General features: G+C 44.4%; 1 long non-coding RNA gene and 1 pseudogene across 1 annotated transcript; both read right to left on the minus strand.

Moving 5' to 3' along the window:
* Nucleotides 1-1,578: 1,578 nt before the first annotated feature.
* LOC113610310 (uncharacterized) lies at nt 1,579-6,014 on the minus strand. Its single transcript, XR_003429037.1, has 3 exons — nt 6,004-6,014; nt 3,378-3,382; nt 1,579-1,672 (listed from the first exon to the last, which is right to left on the minus strand). It is a non-coding gene; the product is annotated as an uncharacterized LOC113610310 (long non-coding RNA).
* An 8,360-nt stretch (nt 6,015-14,374) lies between these two features.
* LOC113610244 (keratin, type II cytoskeletal 8 pseudogene) lies at nt 14,375-15,885 on the minus strand (annotated as a pseudogene).
* Between the last annotated feature and the right edge of the window lie 1,475 nt (nt 15,886-17,360).

Consider the following 17,360-nt stretch of genomic DNA (forward strand, 5'->3'; position numbering starts at 1 on the left):
AGTTCTGTGAGCTCTTCTAACAAACAGTCAAATCCAAGGGGAGGTCATGTGAACCTGATTTCTAGCCAAGTTGGGTAGAACTTGTGGGTAACCCAGGGACCTTCTACTTGAGATTAGCATCTGAAATGGGGGGCAGTCTCATGAGATGGAGACCTTAACCCGTGGGGTCTGTGATAACTCTGCTTAGTGTCAGAATTAAACTGGCTTATAGGACACCCAGCTCGTGGCTTGGTGTCAGGGGAAGACTCACACCTCTGGTGTCAGGAGTATTGTGAGTGTGGCAGTAGTGTGAGAGGAATGGAGAAACATATGGAAGTGAGTTTTTCCTATTCAGTGCCAGTTTTCATTTACTGATATTTGTACTTGCTATGTTATTCTTCTTGAAGCAGAGAAATATTTATCTGAGCCCTTGCCTTTATTAAGAGTGAGATAGTAAAAGATAAACTGAGAATTATATTTCAAGGAAAATGGGAGTGCACAAACTTATTTCTGGACTTGGGAAATATTCTTGCATCTTCAATATGCAAACTATATGCATGTGTTGAAAGATAACCGAAGACCCTGGTTACTGCCTGAGCTCTGCGGTCAATTGAATGAGCGACCTTCTTCCTCTCCCAGATTTGGACATAGAGATTAAATTGCCAGTGACAGAAACTAAAATAAGTTTGCAAAACCACCATGACATAGTACATGAGGTGTCAACAGAAATGCACCTTGAGCTGTAGGTACCAGCTGTGTTCGGTGGTGCTATGTAGGAAGTGTCATGGTATCACTGTGTCTGCCTTTCTGGGGGAAAACCTGCTCTTGGCTCAGACTTCAGTCAGGGAATAACTCTTCATGTCTTCATGTCAGAATAAAGATATCTCCCACCCTCCCCCACACCCATAGCACAGTGACTGAAAGAGATTGCTGAATTTTCAGTCTGTTTGCACTGGTATAACAAAGTACCACAGGCTTTGTTTATTTATTTCTCATGTTTCTGGATGCTGGAAGTCTGAGATCAGGGTGCCAGCATGGTCTGGTTCTGGTGAGAGTGCTCTGAGTGTTGCAGACAGCCAACTTCTCATTGTATTGTATCTTCAGTTGGTGGAGAGCAGAGAGAAGAAAATTCCTCAGGACTCCTATAAGGACACTAATCCCATTCATGAGGGCTCCACCCTCGTGACCTCAGCTAGTCCTAATTATTTCCCAAAGGCTCCACCTCCTCAAACCATCATATTGGGGAGAGGGTTTTAACATATGAATATGGGGGGAACTCAGACCTTCAGTCCATAACACTGACCCTTGCCCACTCAGGGTAGAGACCAGAGCTGCAGCATCTTGCAAACAGGGGACAAATCTACCTGTAATATGTTTAATAGCAGCTCAGATTTTTAGAGCACATCTGTAGATTCCCATCTGTGAAGAAAGAAAGTGACAAAGAGAAGAATAAAATGTGAACTTTAAGTGCATAAGCAGCCCTGAGATTTGGGATATTGCAGGGGAGACAGACAGAAGACAATCAGTAGAACCTCAAAAAGGAAAAATCCAGACCATAGCAGATCAGAGATGATACCCTTGGCTGAGACCCCTTGTCTACTCCCACCCTCCAACAATAGTTCTTGAGCAGAAGGAATCAGAAGTTGCTAAAGATTGTCCATGATGGAGTGCCCAGTGGAGCAGAGACTATATTCTATACATGTTACTTGGGGAGGGAGTGGGGCAGGCAGGGCGGTGGAAATCATTTCTTAGGTTCAGGGAAGAACCTTTCTTCAGGCCTTATAAGCGTGAAGGAAGGTGGGAGGTGTCTGCTGCTTTGAACCCTCCCGCCTTACAGAGCTGTTTTCAGAGGGAGAAACAGGAAAGTTTCACAGGGACAAAGGAGCCTGCTGTGACAGCCTTGACAGTCTTTCGGGGTTCCACACTTTAAGCATCTCTCTTAGGTTGAGATAGGTCTACTGACAGCTGCTAACAAGAACCAGCCTCAAAGAGGAAGCCCCTGAGCGGGGAGGGAGTGTCGGGCCTGGGGACCCATGTTCACAGTGGGGAGAAGTGGGGAGGGCATGGGAGAGGGCTGCCGTGGCCAGGAACACAGCTAAGGCTGACCCCCAGGTGCAGAGGCACACTGTAGGAAGTGTGGGATGCACACAAGGGTTAATTAAAAGAGTTTATGAAAAAGAATAGATACAGGTATATGTATAACTAAATCACTCTAATGTACACCTGAAACTAACACAGTACTGTTGATCAACTATATTCCAATATAAAATTAAAATTTTTAAATTAATTAATTAAATAACTAAAAAAGAAAGAAAATAAAAAACTAGCCCCCGCCCCCGGACCCCGATAAAAGAGTTGTAACCTCGGATCAATCCACAGTTGCGACCCTGCCAGCCCAGGCATCATCTCACCAGTAAGGGTCTCACTGAGATAGTGGGTAAGTGTCCCCAGCCTTTGTGGGGTCAGGTTTCAGAGCACATCCACAGTCAAGGCGACCGTGGGTGAGACCAAGCTGGCACTTCTCAGCTCTCTCTCTCCTTTTGCTTTAAGGACACCACTGATGTTCTTAGTCAATGCAAGAAAAGGTGAGCTGGTCCCTGGCAGAGATGCTGTGCTCCTTAATAATAAGGGTGAGCTTGATTCCCCTTGAACTGAGTAACTGGGCCATAAGAGTTGCACAGTCCAGGTAAAATGTGAGGACTAAATGCACACAGTTATTACCCCATCACACAGATTCAGTCTTTCTTTACAAAGCCCCTGGCTGTTTTCATGTGACTTTGAGTTGAAGGAAAAGAGAGCTGGACAATTGCAGATAAGACTCTGGCACTTGGTGTGGATGAATTAGGTAACTGGCCCGGTCTCACCAGTTTCTGCCTTAGTGAGGTCTGTTTCTGTTGGGATGTACAGCATGGTTTGCTTGCTCGTGTGTATGAGGTGGGGGTGAGGGGGCTGAGAGGGAGTGGTGATGGGAAAGAGATCTGTTGATCGTCCATTAGGGAGGTGGTCACTTGGCCAGGAGAGGGTGGGGGTGACGTCTTGCAGCAGGTACCTTGTTTTGTACTCAAGGCGAGGCCTGAGCAAGGCTGCTGGGGCAGGGAGTGTGTGCCAGTCTCCTGGGTTGAAGTAGCCCTGGAGACAGACCACATGGCACAGAAGCCAACCCAGGAATGGGGGTGACTCCTTTCAACTTGGGCTTGGGGAGCATGCCCAGCACTCAGATGAACCTTGGGAGGTTTCAGCATGTTCCAAGTATGACGATCAAGTGAGCACACACCAGCACAGCTTGAAATGGCAGATAGTAAGCATTAATCTCCCTAATAAATTCATTAGTCAGCCGTATGGTCTTGAAGGAGGTTTGTACACTCAGATCATAAATTAAGCCCTGGTTAGACATCAACCTTCTCTGACTTGGCTCAGCAAATCTCCCAGTAGCTCTAATGGAATCAAAAGTTTCTTCAGCCTTCCATAAGATCCTGATTTCCTTTGCCTAATTAATCTGATACAAAATTTCACAGAGTATTTTATGGTATAGTTTTTTTTTTTTCTTTAAAGGTAACGCCCAATCTAACTTCTGTGGGCTCCAGGAGCATATTTACTGAAAAGAACGACAACGTACACAGTCATTCAGGATCCTGTGTTCCGGGGAACAGACCTCCCCCAGGGCATCTTTGTAGGGAGATTGGAAGAGCTCCGCTCACGTGGTGCTGAAGGTCAGGGTGGGCGCCGCTCATGCCCAGGGCAGTGGCCTCTTGGTCCAGAAGGCCAGCCCTCCATCCAGTTGTCTTTCTCTCTGGCTGTTCCTGGGTGTAGTGCAGTATCTCCTTATCAGGTGTTTTTAAGTTTAATTATGCATTATCCAGGCAATGCTCTGCATCCTCCATATACAGAGCAACATAGATTAACAAAGTGCAGGGGTACCTGGAGCTCCAGGGCTTTCTAGACCCTGCCAATGACTCCTCTCCTCAACCCTCAGTCTTATCCACCCTCCCACACACACGCCTTGTGCTGCCTGCTCACGTGAAGAAATCCCCTTGCCCCCTACTCTCTCGCCTTTCCACCCTGAATCACTGCCCACCTCTTTCATTCTCCCTCATCTCAACCCCTAGCCCCTATCCCTTCCAACTCTGCCATTGACCTCTGCTATTTACTAAGACCTTTCCAGATGGTCCCTTGTACTTTCTCATTCCCTCTCTACTTCTTTCACAACTCAGCAATTGGAGGTACAGGATCTCTGCATAACAGAAGTTGGTTTTGAAATATTTCAGAATTTAATCCTCCAGGGAGCTGACATCCACCACCAATTGGCAGATGAGAGCCACGATGACATGCTGAGTGTCTGTGACAGGCACAATTCTAGATTCTGGGGATACGGAGGTGAATGAAACAGAAAGCATCCTCACCTCCTCCATCTGACATCCTGGTCATACAACATATTGGTTTGTTTAACTGTTAACTGTTGCCAGATCTTGGGGATTTTTACTGAAGCTCTTTGAGAAGAACACAGCAATACTTTGTATTTAAAAACATACATTAAAAAAAATTAGGGTTTTTTTCAATGTGTTTTGATGTATCCATGAAGAGGACACACATACCGGTACTCTATTGAGAATGTAATTGTCAACAAAAGGAAGATGAACAAGTGTTTAGATCATTCATGGTATCCTGCTGATGGATTTGCCCCTCCAATGAATTTTTAATACAAGTTAAAATCCCTTTCATCTGGAAAATTATCCTATTTTACACAGATAAATGCATTTATCTATGCCTTTCTTATTGTTTTTTTAAAATTTCACATGCATTTATTTTTCCATATTTTGCATGCAAAATGTAAGTTTTTAAGGGCAGAGTACAGAAGAGGGTATGGGGGTGTTTTCAGTTCTTTGGTCTGCTGGTTGTGTGAACTCAGAGGTTATAGTCAAATATTTAAGGATTTGTGTAGCTAGGCCCTGACCAGTCAGAACAAGTATGGCCTTATCAGCATGTACCAGCTGAATATAAGTCCCTGAGTGACCTCAGGAAACTCTTCTCTCAGCTAAAGGGGAACAGATTAGTTTGAATATCCACGTATTAGTATTCTGCAGACAAACATAAGCCCCAATGTATTTTGTTTTGTTTTGCTTTGCTTTTGATTTTGGCCATCCCAGTATTTTTGAAAATTAGAAACAGTGTGCATTTCCCAGTTTGCCACAGGCCCCACCACACTCTATTGTGTAACCAGCCATCATGCCCACCTGGTCCATGATGGCCTCTGAGTTTGTAGTCCCTGAATTGGAAGCTTTGCTAGGTCCCCTTTTCAGTGCTGACACTTCTGTCCTTTGTTCTTTCTCACCACTCTTTAATGTTGTGTAGTTTCTCCAGGACTCAGTCAGTACCGTGGGTGACAGAGTTAAGTACATTACTTGTAGATGTCTCTGAAGCTTCATTCCCTATCCTCCCCATGATTTGGGTCCTGGGTTCTGTTTAATTTTATTAAAGGGGGTATAAGAGAGTCAGTGACAAATTTTTTTTAACTGATTTGAAGTTCAAAGTTTAGACAAAAAGGGAATATGGACACAGAAACTCTCCCCTTTCCTCGTCTATCCAGAGAACTTTAACTTTCCTGTGGTCAGTTAGACCCAGCTGTCCTTCACTCGTTACATGATGTGTCACTCTGAGACCTGGGACCTGGGACCCTTTGCTGCAGAGCTTGTGCCTGGACAAATGTCTCCTTGAGCAACAAAATACAAAGAAACTATAAGGGACTAAAAATAACTGCATGCCTTCACAGTTGGGGCAAATTATGGACAACAACATACAAAAAGACCAAAAAGCCCAACTGCCATTCTGAAGAGCCGGGAGCAGGGTGGCGGGAGCAGCAGCAGGGTACTGCGCATGCCCCCTGCACACAACACCACCTAAAGGGTGGCAAACCACCTAAGCCACTCCTTTGGCCCAGCCCCTGGACACACCCCTAACCTCATCCCATGTAAGGAACCTGCTTGCTCCCCTTGGGGTGTGAGCAAGGGAACCCGAACTTGTTCTCACTTCCCCCTGTTGCAGCAGGGGCTCCAATAAAGCCTTGCCTGAATTTCTTATCTGGCCTCTGATCAATTTCTATTGATTAAGGAGACCAAGAACCCTGGTCAGTAACAACTCTAGGACAGAGGGCCGGACTCAACTGCGGGATCATAATGAATTACTGATCTGGTTTGACTTACTTCTCAGGGTACAGTTTCAGGGTCTGAGCATGAAAAAAGAAGAGGGCAATTGTCCAGTTTCATATCATTTAGGACCCTGTTGTCATGGCCTGAGCCACCACCTCGGGGCAGCACAAGGTTGTCCTCAAATTTAAAAAAAAAAAGTGTTTCTCAAAGTGTATTCTCCAGACCACCTGCAATGGCGTAGTAAAATATCAATTCCTATCCTAGCTCTGTCCCAAATCCCTATGACCCACCTCAGAGTTTGCCTGCAGCTATGATTGAGGGTTCCTTGTATTAATCTCTCCACTCTTCTGCCTCAGGGCTTTCCTGGCTTCAAAGGAACATCTAAGCACTAGCAAATATATGCCTAGCAAGACCACTCTTAACCAATAAAGCAGAGGGTTCGGAGTAAATACCCCAGTTTCACCAGTCTTTGGTAGGGCAATTCTAAGCCATGTTCTTCAAGGTTCCTTGGAGGGTCCCAGTAGAACTGAGCCCGGATTGTCTGTGGCAGTGACCTGCTCGTGAAGACACACTTCTCTGCCTCACTTTCTTGCTCTCTTGTTTGTGCTTCTCCATCACCCTAATAAACCACTTACATCTATATGTTTATTTCAGCGTCTATTTTTGGGGAACTCAGATTAGGAGTCTTACCCCAGATGAGCATCAATAGAGTCATGGTGGGTAAGAAACTCTGGAGTCAAAGGCCTGGGTGCACAGCCAGGCTCCACCACTAACTAGCTAAATAGTTATTAACCACTCTGACTATCAGTTTCCTCATCTGTAGAAGTGGAATAACGATAGTAGCTACCTCATATGTTTGTTGTGAAGATTAACTGAGTTCGTATAAGTAAAGTGCTTATAATAGTGCCTGGCCCATAGTAAATGTATAATAAATACTTGCTATTATTATTATGTAATAAATCAAAGTTTCTCAGGTGGGACTCAGTAATGTGCTTTGTACATAAACTCACTGAGTGATTCTCATACACAATGAAATTTGAAAACCGCTGAACTAGAGACACAACCCTGGGCATTTCTGTTCACAGAGAAAAAGTTTGAGAAACCTAGTCTACCCCACACAATAAGCAGCCAAATGACATCTTTTGCAGAGGAATCCTTGAAGTAAAATAAAAGACTGCATCACTGTTCAGAGCACTGCAGAAAACAATGGTGGGTTATTCCACCCTTGGGGCTCATCCTTGGGGCTGAATTCATCCCTTTTTCATCCCTTGGTTTTAGTTGCATTCCCACATTAGACAAAATAAGTCCTAAAACACATTAGTTCTTTTAACCCAGTGGTTCCCAAAGTCTGGTCAGACCAGAAGCATCAGCATCACCTGGGAGTTTATTAGAAACGTAATTCTCACACCCCAATGTTCATAGCAGCACTATTCACAATAGTCAAGACATGGAAGCTACCTAATATCCATTGACAGATAACTGGATAAAGAAGATGTGGTACATATATATACAATGTAATATTACTCAACCTTAAAAAAAGAACAAAACAGGGCTTCCCTGGTGGTGCAGTGGTTAAGAATCCGCCTGCCAATGCAGGGGACATGGGTTCGATCCCTGGTCTGGGAAGATCCCACATGCTGTGGAGCAACTAAGCCTGTGAGCCACAACTACTGAAGCCCATGCGCCTACAGCCCATACTCTGCAACAAGAGACGCCATCGCAATAAGAAGGCTGCACACCGCAATGAAGAGTAGTCCCTGCTCACTGCAACTAGAGAAAGCCTGTGCGCAGCAACGAAGACCCAAAAGTAAATAAATTAATTAATTTTTTAAAAAAAGAACAAAATAACGCCATTTGTAGCAACATGGATGGACATAGAGGTGATCATACTAAGTGAAGTAAGTCAGAGAAAGACAAATATCATATGATGTCACATGTGGAATCAAAAAAATGATAAAAATTGACTTATTTACAAAACAGAAATAGACTCTCACACATAGAAAACAAACTTATGGTTACCAAAGGGAAACATAGGGGGAAGTGATAAATTAAGAGATTGGGATTGATATATACACACTACTATATATAAAATAGATAACCAACAAGGACCTACTGTAGAGCACAGGGAACTCTACTCAGTATCCTGTAATAACCTATAAGGGAAAAGAATCTGAAAAAGAATGGATATATGTATATGTATAACTGAATCACCTTGCTGTACACCTGAAACTAACACAACATTGTAAATCAACTATTCTCCAATAAAAATTTTAAAAAGAAAGAAAGGAAGGAAGGAAAGAAGGAAAGAAAAGAAGAAATGCAATTCTCAGTTCCTGCCCAAGACCTCCTGAAGTTTAACTGTGAGGTGGGCCTGGCAGTCTGTGCTTTTGCAGCCCTCCAGGTGATGCTGATGGAGGCTAAATTGGAGAACCACTGTCCTGTATTAAGGAAATTCTCTAAAACCTCTCTTCTTTTGTTGCCAATGAGATACATGAGTCAGGATTTTTTCCAGAAGTGTTTCTTTCAATCAGATGCCAGCAAATGTGGTTTTTTAAAAAATGAAATCTCAACTCTGCTTAGTAATGATCATGACTAATGGGGCCCAAAGGTAAAGCATCCAAGGGTAATGTACTTGGACTTGCAGGAACACTCCAGAGTTTTGCAATACTAGGGATATTAGAAAAATATAATTGCTTACTCATAATAAGTCCTATTTCTTGCCTCCAGTTGGGCAAGGCATCTTACAGGTGACTTTCTGGTATTTAGGCCCTTCTGGCACAGAAAAAAATATAGAAAAAAAAATGGAAGAAATGGACAACTTAGGAAACTTTTTGATAACATTCAAGAGAAAAATGAGCTTAAACTATGAAGTAGAGAAAAGAGTGAAATGAATGTTTGCTTTATTTAAATTAACTCTCCTTCTGGAATGTTCACTGGGAAAAATAATCATAGTTCATTTCACCAATTTTTTATCCATTTTTGACCTTTTGGCCCATTTTCTGACTCATGACAAAAAGAATTTGGGAAGGAGGGAAACTGAGTTTTTCAGGTTATTTCTGGGACATTTTAGAAGATCTCTACTACCACTGTTACTTAACATTTATCAAATACAAAAATAGTTTTTGTGTATTTTCTTACTCAATCCTGACATCATCCCTATGATACATTATTATTCCCATTTTACAGATGAAGAAACTGAGGCACTGAGAAGTTAAACGACTTGTCTGAGGTCAAAAATAATAAGGGGGATTCAAACCCAGGCAGTCTGATTCTGTTGCTGCTAACTATTAAACCACAAGATAATGATTATTAACAGGCCATTTTTGAAATAAGCAGGAAAACTTAGAACACCACTTCTATAAAATACTAGGATAGACTTGAAGTTTTTAAAAAAAAATTAATTAAAAAACTTTTAGAGTAATTTTAGGTACAGAAAATTTGAGGAAATAATACAGAAAATCCAAGTATATCCTCACCCACCTTCTTCTAGTGTTAACATCTTACATAACCACTATACATTTATCAAAAAAAGAAAGTAAATTGGTACAACACTATTAACTCAGCTACAAACTTTTTTCCAATTTTACCAGTTTTTACACTATTTACTCTTTTTCTAGTCCAAGATCCAATTCAGGATTCCCTGTTGCATTTAGTTGTCCTGTCTCCTTAAGTCTCCTCAATTCATGAGTTTCTCAACATTTCCTTGATTTTCATAACTGACAGTTTTGAAGAGGACTAGTCAGGTGTTTTGTAGAATGTCCCACAATATGGGTTTGTCTGATGCATTAATTCATCATGAGACAGGGGAACTGAGTTTTGGGGAAAAAAACAGAGAAGTAAAGTACCCTTTGTATTAGGGAGGGTGTGACGTCAACACCACCTGTCACTGGTGATATTAACCTTGATCACATGGTTAAGGTAGTGTGTGCTAGGTTTTCTCTCTGCTGTGTTACTATTGATGCCGAAACTGGCCTCTGTACCCCAACACTGAATTAAATCTTAGAGACAGAGTTCTGGGTGAGGGTGAAAAGAATAGCTTTATTGCTTTGCCAGGCAAAGGGGGCCACAGTGGGCTAATGCCCTCCAAACTCTGTGTCCCAACCTGGAGGGACTAGTGAAGAGTTTTATAGTAACGGTTCAAAGAAAGTGTGATCAGCTCACGGACATTCTTCTGATTGGCTGGTGGTGAGGTAATCGGGAGTCAGCATCATCAACCTTCTGTTTCCAGCTGGTCTGGGGTCTACGTGCTTGTGGGCAGCATACAGTTAACTTCTCCCACCTGGTGGGGGTTTCAGTATCTGCAAAATAGCTCAAAGATATTGTTATGTGTATCCCTTGAAGGGGGACCCGCACCCTGCCCCAAGGCTGCACTATTGTTTCTCAGCCACTCCTCCCTGGTCTCTGTATCCTCTCCCTTCCCTGATTAGCAACTGTTTGAATCTGTCCATTGGAACTCAGGGAAGGTCATGGAGGCCAAATGAAGCCTATTTCCTGTAATCAAGAAATAGGGGACACAGAAAGGCTTTTGTGCTCAGGAGGCCCACAGGGTCTTGCTGGGTTTTACTATCTTCTCCTTTGCATGCTTTATTCACAGGATTCACGGGATTCACAAATCCAGCCTGCACTCAAGGGAAGAGGATTAAGTTCCACTTTCTGGAATGGAGAGTCTACATTTATTAACTGAAATTCTTCTGCATAGAAGATCTGTCCCTTCTCTCCCATTTACTTACTTATTCAATCATTTACTTATATTAGTATGTACTCAGGGATGTTTCATTTATTCCTTGGGTCATCATGCAATATTACTGTTACTTACTTTCTTGGTCAGATTGTCCAGTTTGGCCATTGGGAGCTGTTGAAGTTTGGCACCTATGTCCTTTTGACATGCTCAATACGTGTTTTGGGGGGAACTTCTTAATTTCTGGAACTATAAAATGCTCCAAGCTCATTTTCCCTGTCCCAGCCCTTTCTCTGAGCAGCCCAGGTTCTCTTTACTGGAGAAGGGTCTTTAGAAACTGAGGTCTAGATGCTGGTGGTAGTCACTGCTGCTGGGCATCATTTCATCTAGGCCCTGTCAGCATGTAACAGGGAAGAGCCAAATCTGACTACATGTTGGATCTGTTTCTTTTACTTTAACCTTTGCTTCCTGTTGCTTTTGTTCACTAAAAGGATACTGTCTATACATAATGGCCTGCCTTGGGGAACCCTTCGCCTCTGCCTGAATGTTAAACCAAAGTGCCTTTGTTCAGGGAAACATCCTGACCCCACCCACCTGTGGATGGCTGCAAGAAAGAAGAAATTAACACATCCCTTCCCTGAGGCGGGCCATTCCAGGGTACATATATAAGATCGTTTTTTTGGAGACTTTTGTCTGCCATCTTTTTGGTCTGCCATCTTCTTGGTCTGCCAGCTTTCTGAATAAAGTCATATTCCTTGCCTCAACACCTAGTCTCCATTTTATTGGCCTGTCATGCGGCGAGCAGAGTGAGCTTGGATTCAGTAACAGAATAAGGTGTTATGTAGAGTTCTTTCTGTCTTCAGTCTAACACTACCCAAAGTACCATTTTCAGAAGTTATTTAGGTCAGCTTCATCCCCCCTCCCCCTTCAGTGAGGTTACATCACACATCTGTAATACAGCTAAATTCATTTGTCATAGTCAACATTCCATTCTGGGATAGATTTTTACAGTCCATTTATGCAAGGCTTTACTGAATATCAGGACTGTTAGAAACTATATAATGCTTTAAAGTTTACGGTATATTTTAGTGTATATGTGCTATATATCATTATTCAAATTATAGGCATTTTCTGGAGGAAAGTATCCATAAAAAGGAAAGTAAAATGAAATAAATAAAATGTCATCAGGAAGCTTATAGTCTGGAAATTTCCATAGTCAAAATTTTAGGATACTTTCTCCCAGAATGTTCTAGATGATGAACAAAAATGACATTACAAATTCACATTTTTGAACGTGCTTGTTTTTTTACCTTTACTATATCATTAACTTAAGAGAGTACTTTTATATTTAAAAACACAAATTAGAAAAAAAAAAAACACCTTTCTTTCCCTTTCCCCAGAAATTTCAGATTAGTAATTCGAGATGCAGGCAAATACTAATACATCCCTACAAATAAACAACTGGGACTTCTCCCCTCAAACTGAAATGATTAATACACCGTGTGCAAACATTAATTGTTGGTGTGAATTAAGAACTGAATCCTTGATTTAAAGATGCTATGCACACAGTGCAATCAAGAAAAGCATTTAACCAGATTTGTTCGTGAATCCCATTGTGTGCCATTGAATAGCTAATTTATAATTGCATTAGTCTATAAAATAATCTATTAATAAAATTGGGAGTAACTTGGACAGAGATTCATTATCTCAGTCAACTGTAGACGCCCACTGAAAGGCATTTTGCCTGCAGATGAGGGGGCATGGTTTCCAGCGCTGGGGAGTGCCAGGAACCCAACAAGTTTATTAATGTTAGTGGAAAATGTGAATGCATGTTTAATCTTCTTTGGTGTTAATTAGTGTTGTCTTTGGTTTATAATTTACTGAATTTGTTCTATAATTTACTGAATCAAAAAATCAATTGCTCATTGGTTTTTTAAAGGTAATTGCACTTTCTGCTAGCAGTGCTTGGCATTTGTGGAGAGAAACCTGGGCCCCTGAGCCATCATTGCTTTTCAGAACCCTTGCTTTCCCACTGCTGTTTGGACTCATTAAAGGTCAAGGTAGAAATACCCAAAGAAGCCATCCAGGGACTACTGTCAAGATTAGATTCAGAGATATCTAGAAAATCCATAACTATATGGAAGGGGAGTAAAAAGCCTGAAGTGAAGTATTCATTCCTTCATTCAGTCACATTCCTTCATTCAGTCAGTCATTCAGTCAACCAATAAAGCCATCATTGATTCAGCGCTGACCACACACCAGTCACCAGGCAAATATGGAAGTTAAACATCTGGGGTGTCCAACAACTGTGCACCACTTCCAGCTGTAGGGAGGATTAGGAAGAGGTGGTGGGGAGGGGGAGAAGGAGGAGGAGGGGAGGAGGAGGAGGCGGAGGGGGAGGGGGAAGGAGGAGAGGGGAGACAGGGGGAGGGGAGGGGGAGGAGGAGGGGAAGGAGAGGGGGAAAAGAGGAGAATAAGGAGAGGAGAGGGAGGAGGAGGGGGAGGAGAGGGAGAGGAGAAGGAGGGGTCCCTGTGCCATCACAGGCAGTACACCCCTGAGGGGTCAGAGAAGCAGATGCTGGGAGCCCAGTGCAGGTAGACACAGCTGGGAGGAGGGCTAGATGGGCTCCGCTGACCAAGTGTCCTCCATCTCTCCAGGAGCCGGCCCCAAGCCCCAGCAGTTTGCCTCTCCTCTCCCCCCAGCCCCTGAGCTCCAGGCACGAAGGCCAAGGGTCAGCTGACCAGAAGGGGGTCATCTGCTTGGACCTGTTGGGGAAACGTCACTGCTGAAATTGGAGTTGTTCAACAGCTGCAAAACCAGTGCTCTCAGCGCCTCCCAGGAGAGGATCAGAACGTTGGTGCGTGGACCAAACACGAGATGGACAGCAGGAGTTCAGACTGGTGGTGGTGGAGGGAGGGGCATGTGCCTGGCTCTCCAGCCTGGCCTTCAGACCTGGGGAGGGGGCTCCTGCTCCCCTTTCAGCCTGGAGGGTCCTCAGCCCCACCCAGCAGAGACTGAGAGCCAGTCCTGGGAGGACCAGTCCTCCCACATGGTCTGCAGCACTCCGTCTACAGCCTCTGCTCTGCCGACCCATTCTCCCCAACAGAGCCTTGAAGAAAGGGTGCTTGTTCTTTAACCTTGTGCTGAGGAGGAGAGCCGGAAAGACATGTTTGCCTTCACAAGCAGCCTGGATACCCAAGGTTCCAGCTACAAGTGTGAGGTGGTGCCACCCAGCCAGTACTCCAGCTGCACAACTGGGTAGCCAAGCTGTTGCCTCCTCCACTGCGGGAGCCCACCCAGGCTGAGGCCGCCATCGGAACCAGCCCTGTACATCTCAAACTTCTTTTGTGTGTGTGTGTGTGTGTGTGTGTGTGTGTGTTGGCAGAGCCAGCTGAAGCTTTATTCTGAAAAAGACACTTGGATTGGCTTTTAGTTGGGGTCGTGGGCAAGAGAGGGAGCCCCAGGCAGTTGACTCCCCCAGGGGTGGGTTAAGGACGGGACTGAGCCTCAGGTCTTTGGTTCCAACACTCCCCTGCACAACTCCTTCTTGCAGGAGCAAGTGAGCGGGGAGGCTGGGAGGGATCGCAGGAGCCTTTCACTTAGGCAGGATGTCAGAGGACTCGAACACCAGCTTCCCATCATGGGTCTCAATCTTCTTGACAACCACAGCCTTGGAACTGGTACGGCTGAAGGAGCCAGAGCCCCCTCCAGAGCCCAAGCTGGACTGGTAGGAGCTCAGGCCATAGTTGAAGCCAGGGGTCCCATAGGCTGAGGTCAGCCCACCTGAGTACCCGCTGGTGGTCTTGGTGTGGATGCTCATGTTCTGCATCCCAGACTCCAGCCGGCTCTCCTCGCCCTCCAGCAGCTTGCGGTAGGTGGCGATCTCCACGTCCAGGGCCAGCTTGACGTTCATCAGCTCCTGGTATTTGCGCAGCTGCCGCGCCACGTCCTGCTTGGCGGTTCTCAGAGCGGCCTCCAGCTCGGCCAGCTTGGCCTGAACATCCTTGATGGCCAGCTCCCCACGCTGCTCGGCATCAGCAATGGCGGCCTCCAGGGAAGCCCTCTGGCCTTTGAGGTCCTTGATCTCAGCCTGGAGTCAGTTGATGTTCTGGTTCATCTCAGAAATCTCCGTCTTCGTGCGATGGAGGTCATCCCCGTGCTTCCCAGCCAAGGTCTGCAGCTCCTCGTACTTGATCTGGTACATGGTCTCAGCCTCAGCTCGGCTGCGGTTGGCAATCTCCTCATACTGGGCCTTGACCTCGGCGATGATGCCATCCAGGTCCAGAGAGCGGCTGTTGTCCATGGACAGGACCACGGAGGTATCAAAAATCTGCAACTGCATCTCACGGATCTCCTCTTCATACAGTTGCCTGTAGAAGTTGATCTCGTCAGTCAGCCCTTCCAGGCGGGACTCCATCTCTACCTTGTTCATGTAAGCTTCATCCACATCCTTCTTGATGATGACAAATTCATTCTCCATGTCTGTGTGCTTTTGGATCTCTTCCTCATACTTGGTCTTGAAGTCCTCCACCAGCCCCTGCATGTTGCCAAGCTCCACTTCCAGCTTCAGCTTCTCCTGGGCCAGGGTTTTCAGCTGCTGCCGGAGGTTGTTGATGTAGCTCTCAAACATGTTGTCTATGTTGCTCCGGGCTGTCTTCTGCTGCTGCAGGAGGTTCCATTTGGTCTCCAAAATCTTGTTCTGCTGCTCCAGGTGCCGTACCTTGTTGATGAAGGAGGCGAACTTGTTGTTCAGGGTCTTGATCTGCTCCTTCTCCTGGGTGCGCACGACCTGGATGTTGGGGTCCACTTCCAGCTTGAGGGGGCTCAGCAGGCTCTGGTTCACCATGACAGGTGTGATGCCCCCCAGACCCGGGGCGGGCCCCACTGTAACCTGCAGCCAGACTCATGCTGCTGCCCAGGCCACCCCGGAAGCTGCTGCTGCTGCCCACCCAGGAGAAGGCCGAGGAGCTGATGCGGGCGCCCGGCCCACTGGTGTACGAGTGGCTGCTGAAGGACCGGGGGCCAGAGGTGGACACCTTGTAGGACTTCCGGGTCACCCTGATGGACATGGTGGGGGCTGGAGAGGAGGCAAGGAGGCCGAAGCACACAGACTCAAGGAGTTGTGAAGCTGCTCCTAGGTCCATCTCAAACTTCTTGTACAGTGGAACCCTTGGCCTAGAGTGCTGGTTCTCAAGCTGAGAAGGGGTCCAGGAGGTACCCAGGGCATGGAGGACCCTGGAAGGAAACCCAAGATTCCAGGAAGAATCCAGGGGACTCTGGAAACATATTCCTCTTGTTTTCCAGCCCACGACTCACTCCTAGTTTGTCAATTGTAATTTTTGTGTTCCCCTGTGTGATTTTGTCATCAAAATAAAAATCAGAGACCCCCTAATCCATGTCTACAAGAACAACAACAGATTTGGTCTAGGGTTAACAAGCACTCACACATACTACTGATGGGGAAGTAAATTAATATATCTTTTCATGAGGGTGGTGGAAATTTGACAGTACTTAAAGTGTGAATATTCTATTATCCAACAAGTCTGATTCTCAAATATATCTTATGAAATACAATTGATTTTTATTATTTGTGAATTCTGTTTTTGCAAATTTGCCTACTCACTAAAATTTATTTGTAACCACCAAATCAGTACTCATGGAGCTTTCATGGTCATCCATGGACATGGGCAGAGCAGTGAAAACTTTGAGTCAAGAATTGACTGTATTCCTACAGATGTGAAAGAAATCCATGTTTGTTCAGTTATTTCAACAAATATGTGTTGAAAGTAGCAACATAGACATTTGGAATTCATCTATGAAGCAAACAGAAAAGGCACTTTCCCTTGCAAAACTTACATTCTTAGCAGAACAAGAATTATCGCAGAATTGTTTGAAAAAACAAAAAGTAGAAACCACCTCAATGTCCAATGAGAGGAGAGTGACAGCCTATAGCCCAGCAACCCCCTCCCAGGTGTATCTCAAGAGAAGTGAGGAATGTCCAAGAAAAGCACATGTACAAGATTTGCTCTTAGCAGCTTTATTTATAATAAAAGGATAGTTAAATTATGGTATATACATATAAGAGAACGTGCTGCAAGCATTGAAAATGATATGGGTATAAATTCATTGACACAGACCAAGTCCAGGACTAATTGTTGACTGAGAGAAAAACTAGTTTCAAAACTGTGTGTGCTCAATATCCTATGATAAACCATAATGGAAAAGACTATATTAAAAAAGGAATGTATATATATGTATAACTTAATCACTTTGCTGTTCAGCAGAAATTAACACATTGTAAATCAACTACACCTCAATAAAAAAATAGTGATTAAGAAATTAAAAAAAAAACTGTATGAACTTTAGGCCCCAAGTCTGTGAAAATGTATAGTCACACACACACACACACACACACACACACACACACACACATTTGTAGAGAGCTATTTGGAAGGTGTTTACAAGGGCTTTCTTTTGGTAGTGGGATTTCAGAAAATTTGTACTTTGTTATTTTACCTTTCTGTACTCAGTTTTTTTTTGTTTGTTTTTTAAATTTTTG

Source organism: Aethalodelphis obliquidens, unplaced genomic scaffold (assembly GCF_003676395.1).
Source record: "Aethalodelphis obliquidens isolate GAN/ISIS:26980383/991018 unplaced genomic scaffold, ASM367639v1 scaffold62, whole genome shotgun sequence".
Classification (NCBI taxonomy): domain Eukaryota; kingdom Metazoa; phylum Chordata; class Mammalia; order Artiodactyla; family Delphinidae; genus Aethalodelphis; species Aethalodelphis obliquidens.